This window comes from Sturnus vulgaris, chromosome W, assembly GCF_052056855.1.
Source record: "Sturnus vulgaris isolate bStuVul1 chromosome W, bStuVul1.hap1, whole genome shotgun sequence".
Classification (NCBI taxonomy): domain Eukaryota; kingdom Metazoa; phylum Chordata; class Aves; order Passeriformes; family Sturnidae; genus Sturnus; species Sturnus vulgaris.
The window spans coordinates 45,256,113-45,261,904 of NC_142282.1; the positions used below are offsets into that span (position 1 = coordinate 45,256,113).

Consider the following 5,792-nt stretch of genomic DNA (forward strand, 5'->3'; position numbering starts at 1 on the left):
TCCTAGAGTTTGTCCAGCAGTGGGGAGTGGAACATAAAACTGGCATCCCCCCCTCCCCCACAGGTCAAGCTGTGGTTGAGCATGCCCACCAGACACTCAACTAAGTCCTGGCTAGACAGAGCAGTTCAACAGTGTGGATGTCCCAACAACAAAAGCTCTGCAAAGCCATGTTTACCATTAATTTTCTAAATTGTTCATTTGAAAATATGAGTCCTCTTCCTGTACATCACTTTAACAGCAGTGATCAGTTTAAGTTGTCTCAACGTCCACCAGCCCTAATTAAGGACCCAGAAACTTGGGAGACCAAGGGCCCTTATGAACTCGTTACCTGGGGGTGTGGCTATGCATGCGTATCCACTCCCTCAGGCCCAGGTTGGATACCCCAAAAGTGGGTAAAACCTTTCGTCCCCAAATATCCAGCTCCAGCAGAAGGGGATGAAAAGCAAGTAGCAGTTGCTACAAAAAGAAGACGCCGTCAGAAAGAGGAGAGAAAACCTTCCTAAGATCTGGTTACATTCCGGCAGACACAATGACTTTTAATATGCTTTAAAAAAAATGTTTGTTTTTCCTTTTAGAAAAAAGCTACTTCCCACCCAACCTCGCTATGAGGCCTGTCCAAGTTGTCATCCTGTTCGCGCTGAGCAGTCTGACAGCTGTGTGGGTGGTCCCGCAGCCACGTCAAAACATCTGGGTGACCCTGGCACAGATGCTGTAACAAGAAAATATATGCCTGTCCACTGCAGCAGCAAGAGATCCTATGTCCACCTGCCTGGTAGGAATCCCATTGCAGGCTGGAGAATATCCAGCCAGCTTTGACACACTCATGCCTAACCCAGGCCCCAAGTCACACAAAATTCAACAACGTCAAAATCATCGGCAGTGAGCTGCAATGATTAAGAACCCCTTAGAGGAGTGTCTGCCAAATTTGCCCAAGGTAGCTCAGGAACCCCAAGAATTAGAGCTATTGGGTTCCTCCCCAGCACCATACTGCGTTCACTTTACCTTTGGCCAGTTATCTAGCACTAAAGCCTTTCACAACATACTGCAATATCGAGAGGAATTCACCGCCAAAAGGTGGTGTAATATTCTGAGCCATGTTGCAGCAGACAATCCCTACCATTCAAGTCCCAAAAGCCTCCCTAGGGGTCTGTTCTTAATTTGCGGAGATCCGCATGGGCAGGAATCCCTTCTCAGCTTTTAGGAGGGCCATGTACCATCTGGCAGTTGTCCCTCTTAGCACCCAATCAAACCTTGATTGGTGAATGGACTCGTAAAAACAATTCCACCAACAAAATACAAAAAAGAAGTGCTGACAAATTGGACCCAAACTGTGATGCTGAAATTTTTCTTTGGGCCAAGCCAAAAGGAATTGCTGCTTCCCTATTCCTTCCATGTGTTGCAGCAGTCAAAGCCCTAGGTGAATTGGGCCACCTAGAGTGCTGGGTGGTCAAACAGGCAAACTTAACATCCACCGCCATCAGCTCCCTCCTAGAAGACGAGGAAATTACCAGACAGGCCACACTCCAAAATCGTGCAGCCATAGACTTCCTCCTGCTGCTGCATGGACATGAGTGCCAGGAATTTGAAGGACTTTGCTGCATGAACCTGACCTCAAAGGCTCCCAATATCCACGCAGCCCTCCAAGAAATGAAAAGCATGATTGGAAAAGTAAAGCAAGAATCCGAAGATTGCTTCAGTGGACTATTCAAAGGCTGGGGACTCACGGGGTGGTGGACTTCCATAGTTAAAACAATACTGTGGTTTATTGTTGTTCTCTTTCTAATAGTGTTGGCTTTCAGGAGTCTACGTTGCTTAATTTTCAAAGCCATTAACAGTCTAATTCCTACTACCTCAGATGTCAACCACATCGATTTGGCAAACCAAAAGCAGTCTAACTTGCCCACAAATCATAAGTGGTGGGCAAATCCATATTCTGAATCAGAATCAGAATCAACCCGACGCCTTTCTTTTAACTTTATTTAACAAAAAAGGAGGAGATGTTGTATTGCACTAAGAAATTGTTTTATATTTGCACTGAATGGTTTATTCCGTTCTCCCCTCCCAAGTTTGTGGAGTGGTAGAGTCCTTCCTTGGCCCCTCCTCCTCGGCAGTATCCTATTGGTTGTGGCTCGGTTCCTCCCCTCCCCTTTTCCCGAGTTTAAAACTGCCTGCCATTTGCTGCTCGTTCTTTTTTCCTCCCTGCCTCTCACCTGGAAAAATATCTACAATAAAGAGTGGGATGTTCCCACGGGAGAAAAGAGCCTCCTTGTCTTTTACCTTTGTCCATGTGGGTTCCGCATTCTCCCCTAGTCTGGAGCTAGCCAGAGAGAAAGGGGAAACCGCACAGGAGTGAAAAAAAACCTGTTTATTTAACAGGAAAAGTACTTTTTGGCACAAAAATGAACAATACTAAGCAACAAAACTTTTCGCTGTTTTGAAGAGATGACAAATTTAGAACGGGTTTTTTTTTCTGGGGCACAGCTTTTCTTAGTTTGCTATTAGTTTTTTGGTGCTGAGAAATGCTGCAGCCTAGGACAGGCTTGATGGGCTACAGGTGTGAGCTTTTTGTGTTTTTCTGGGTTTTAATTTACAGCAGGTTTGAACACTTAAGAAAAAGGAAAAAACCCTGCTGTGGAGGGAGCAGAAAACACAGAAGAAAGCCTCCCTGCATCCTCAGAACAAGCTCCTTTAAAATCATAGCTTAGAGATAAGAAATGGCTTGTGAAATGACGAATACAAAAGGAATTTAGCTTCCCCCCCTTGGAAAACCCTCTTATCTATCTTCACTATTAGTGGTTCATTCTCTTTTACTATCCATAGGCCAGCTTTGAATGTAAAATCCCTCAGGGACTGGTCAGAAAGTAGAATTCTCTTGGTAATTGGTGCAAATTGTAAAACCCTCAAAAGATATAAAAACCCCTGTAAAACAATAGCCGTTGGTATATGCTAGATAGGATGCCTTCATAGAATAAACTATGGATTTGTGCCTCTCTGCATGTGCTGGTCTCTTTTCCCTGCTGGTCTGAGAGCTCACCACGAGCCAAAATTCTATCTGGGCAAGGCTCGAGAATTTGCTCCATCGCTGAGGGCTGCAGAAGCAGTCTCAGGGATCCCAAAGGGACCCTGAAACCCCACCAGTGACTAGTGGGGCCCTGAACGAAAGTGGACTCTGCCCACTCTCTGCGAACGGCATCAAGAAACTGATTGCATCCATCTTGGAGTGTCACAAAAATTCGACAGTTAAGTCTCTGTTTTAAAAGACTTAACTGCACCGAATTGACTTCAACAACCCTCCAAAACCTCCCCTCGGGGCTGAAGTTGACCGGCACCTGACGAGCAGCTTTTAACAACCCATCAAACATAAGCTTTGTGAGTATAAGCAGCTTTTCTTCCCCTAGGGTCTTGTTTTGGGGTTTGGTTTTTTTCTTTTGTTTTCTCTTTTTCTGCTCGTTAGGCTTGGGGTTCGCTATGGGACAACTGTTTTCTAAAACTATCCTCTCCCACAGCGAAAGAGATCTTTAGAATATAATAATACAAACTTTATCCTCTGACAATTTCTCTTTCTCAAAACGCTCTTGTTCTAAAACTGTCCTGAAAAGATTTATAAAATGTCTTTCCACTCACTTTCCATACTTTAATAACCAAACTATCCTTTTGGATTCTTTCTGGGACACTGTTGGCATGAAAATCTATGAATGCCAAGCAAATGCTGATTTTTCTGTGACTTCTTTCATTCCTCTTTTTCAACATATCATAAGAGCAAGATGAAAACTCCAAAAAAATACTGTCCCTACCCTCTCCCCCCTTTCTTCCCCCCTTATCCCCTCCGACAATACCCAAATCCCCCCCCACACTCCCCCCGATCCTCCAAAATCCCGTTTCCACTTCTTCGGCTCCTGCGTCTCCCGTTTCACCCCCCCCTTCCCTTCCAGTGGTGCCCCCAGCCACAACCCAGACTCCTGCCTCCCCTCACTCCCTAGCCCTAAAAGTCCTATCCCAATGGAAACCGACAATCCTACCTACTCACAAGGTCATATACACACAGCTACCTCTCCAACTTTTCTCCCTGCTCCCCCTCTGCCCCCTCCCCACTTCGGCATCCCCCCTTTGCGCAGGCCCCCTGTTATCTCTTCCCCCTCAGCACCTCTCCTCCCCCCAACAACTGATAAAGTAACTATAGAAACTTCCTTTGATACACAGTTTGCAAACTCCGCCTTTCGCACAGTGAGTTCTCCACACCCCCAAGCTGTCGCTCACCCGCCCACCTCTGTAGCCCAGCCCTTGATTTTCCCCGCCCCAGACCCCGTTCCCTCGGCGATCGCCCCTCACCCCTCTCTATCCCAACCCCCATGCCATGCACAGTCTGCCTCCCTTAACTCTGGTACTCCACAAATTACACAAACAAATCTCAACACCTCGCCACATAACCCTGCGTTTCCCCACCACGGTTCGTCCCCTAATGCTAGCCCAGGATGTTTCCTCCAGCCCCCAACCCCCGAGGTCTACCCTGTCCCTGTTCCTGTCCCTGGAAATGTTTTACCACTGTCCCTTCATGATTCCTCGGTCCCCGAAAGTCCCTCTGCTCCTTCTCCTGTCCCAGTTCCGTCCATGAATCCAGCCGTGCACCCAGCAGACATCCCCGCTTTCCCCAAAACCCCTCTTTCCCCCGAAAGCGCGGTCCCACTGCACTCCCATCCCCCAAAGCCCGTCCTGTGCCTTCCTAACCCCGACTGCGCGGCAGCCCCACACGCACCCATCCCCCAGCACGTATCCGATTTCAACTGCAGCTCTTGTGCAGCCCCCCCTCCGCAGCAGAGGTGCGCGCTTGGCACACCTGCGACTGCGCCACCTTGTGACCAAGCCATGCAGTGCACCCACACACATCCTTCTACACGTTCAGACCCTTTTCCCCCCCAGCCCACCCCCGCCTCCAACCTTCCCCCTCGCGTTCTAAAAAGCATCGTGCCCAAAGAAGACGACACTCTTTCTCTGAATACAGCAGCAGTGACTCCACTGCCTCTGATTCAGAAGAACCAGATATTTGGGCCACCGCAAAATTGGAAGCAACCCAAAATGGAAATTGGCAATTAGCCCAAAGAATCTCTGCCTTTCCTGTGATTTATAAACGAGGCCGCAGAGGAGGATCCTCAAACAGAGCAGAATGGCAATCCACTGACATGAAAAAAGTGACAGAATTGGCAAATATTGCAAAAGATCAGCACACATTTTTAGAATTTTTTTATAAGCCTTTTTTGCTGCTTTTGTGATGGTTCCCCATGATCTCAAAAATCTAGCTACTTGCCTTCTGTCACCGGCTGAATTTATGTTATGGGAAAGGCATTGGAAAAAACAATTAAAAATACTATCTGATAAGTATTTAAAAGATCCCAGTTGACAGAATTTCACTGTTGAACAACTTGCTGGTGAAAACCAATTTTCTAAACTCACAGAACAAGCAAACTCTATTCCTGAAGAAACACTGCAGGACATTGCTAATGCAGCAAAAACCTCATTCCTCCTTACCCCTGACGACTCTATTCCTAGCTTGCAACTTTCCAATATCAAGCAGGGAATAGACAAGACCTTTATAAAATTTGTAGACAGGCTCAAGGATGTTCTTGAAAAACAAATTGAGAGCACAGAAGCGCAAAAGGAACTTTTGAGAAAACTTGCTTTAAGCAACACAAATGAACAATGCAAAACCATTTTAAGAGCTTTACCTATAGACACTGACCCCACCATCGAGCAGATGGTGGAAAGCTGCACAGGCCACATGTCCACTGAAAACACGG

The 5,792-nt window shown here is 46.7% G+C and overlaps 1 pseudogene; it reads left to right on the plus strand.

Moving 5' to 3' along the window:
• The first annotated feature begins 604 nt into the window (after positions 1-604).
• LOC148220234 (uncharacterized) lies at positions 605-5,091 on the plus strand (annotated as a pseudogene).
• Positions 5,092-5,792: the final 701 nt, after the last annotated feature.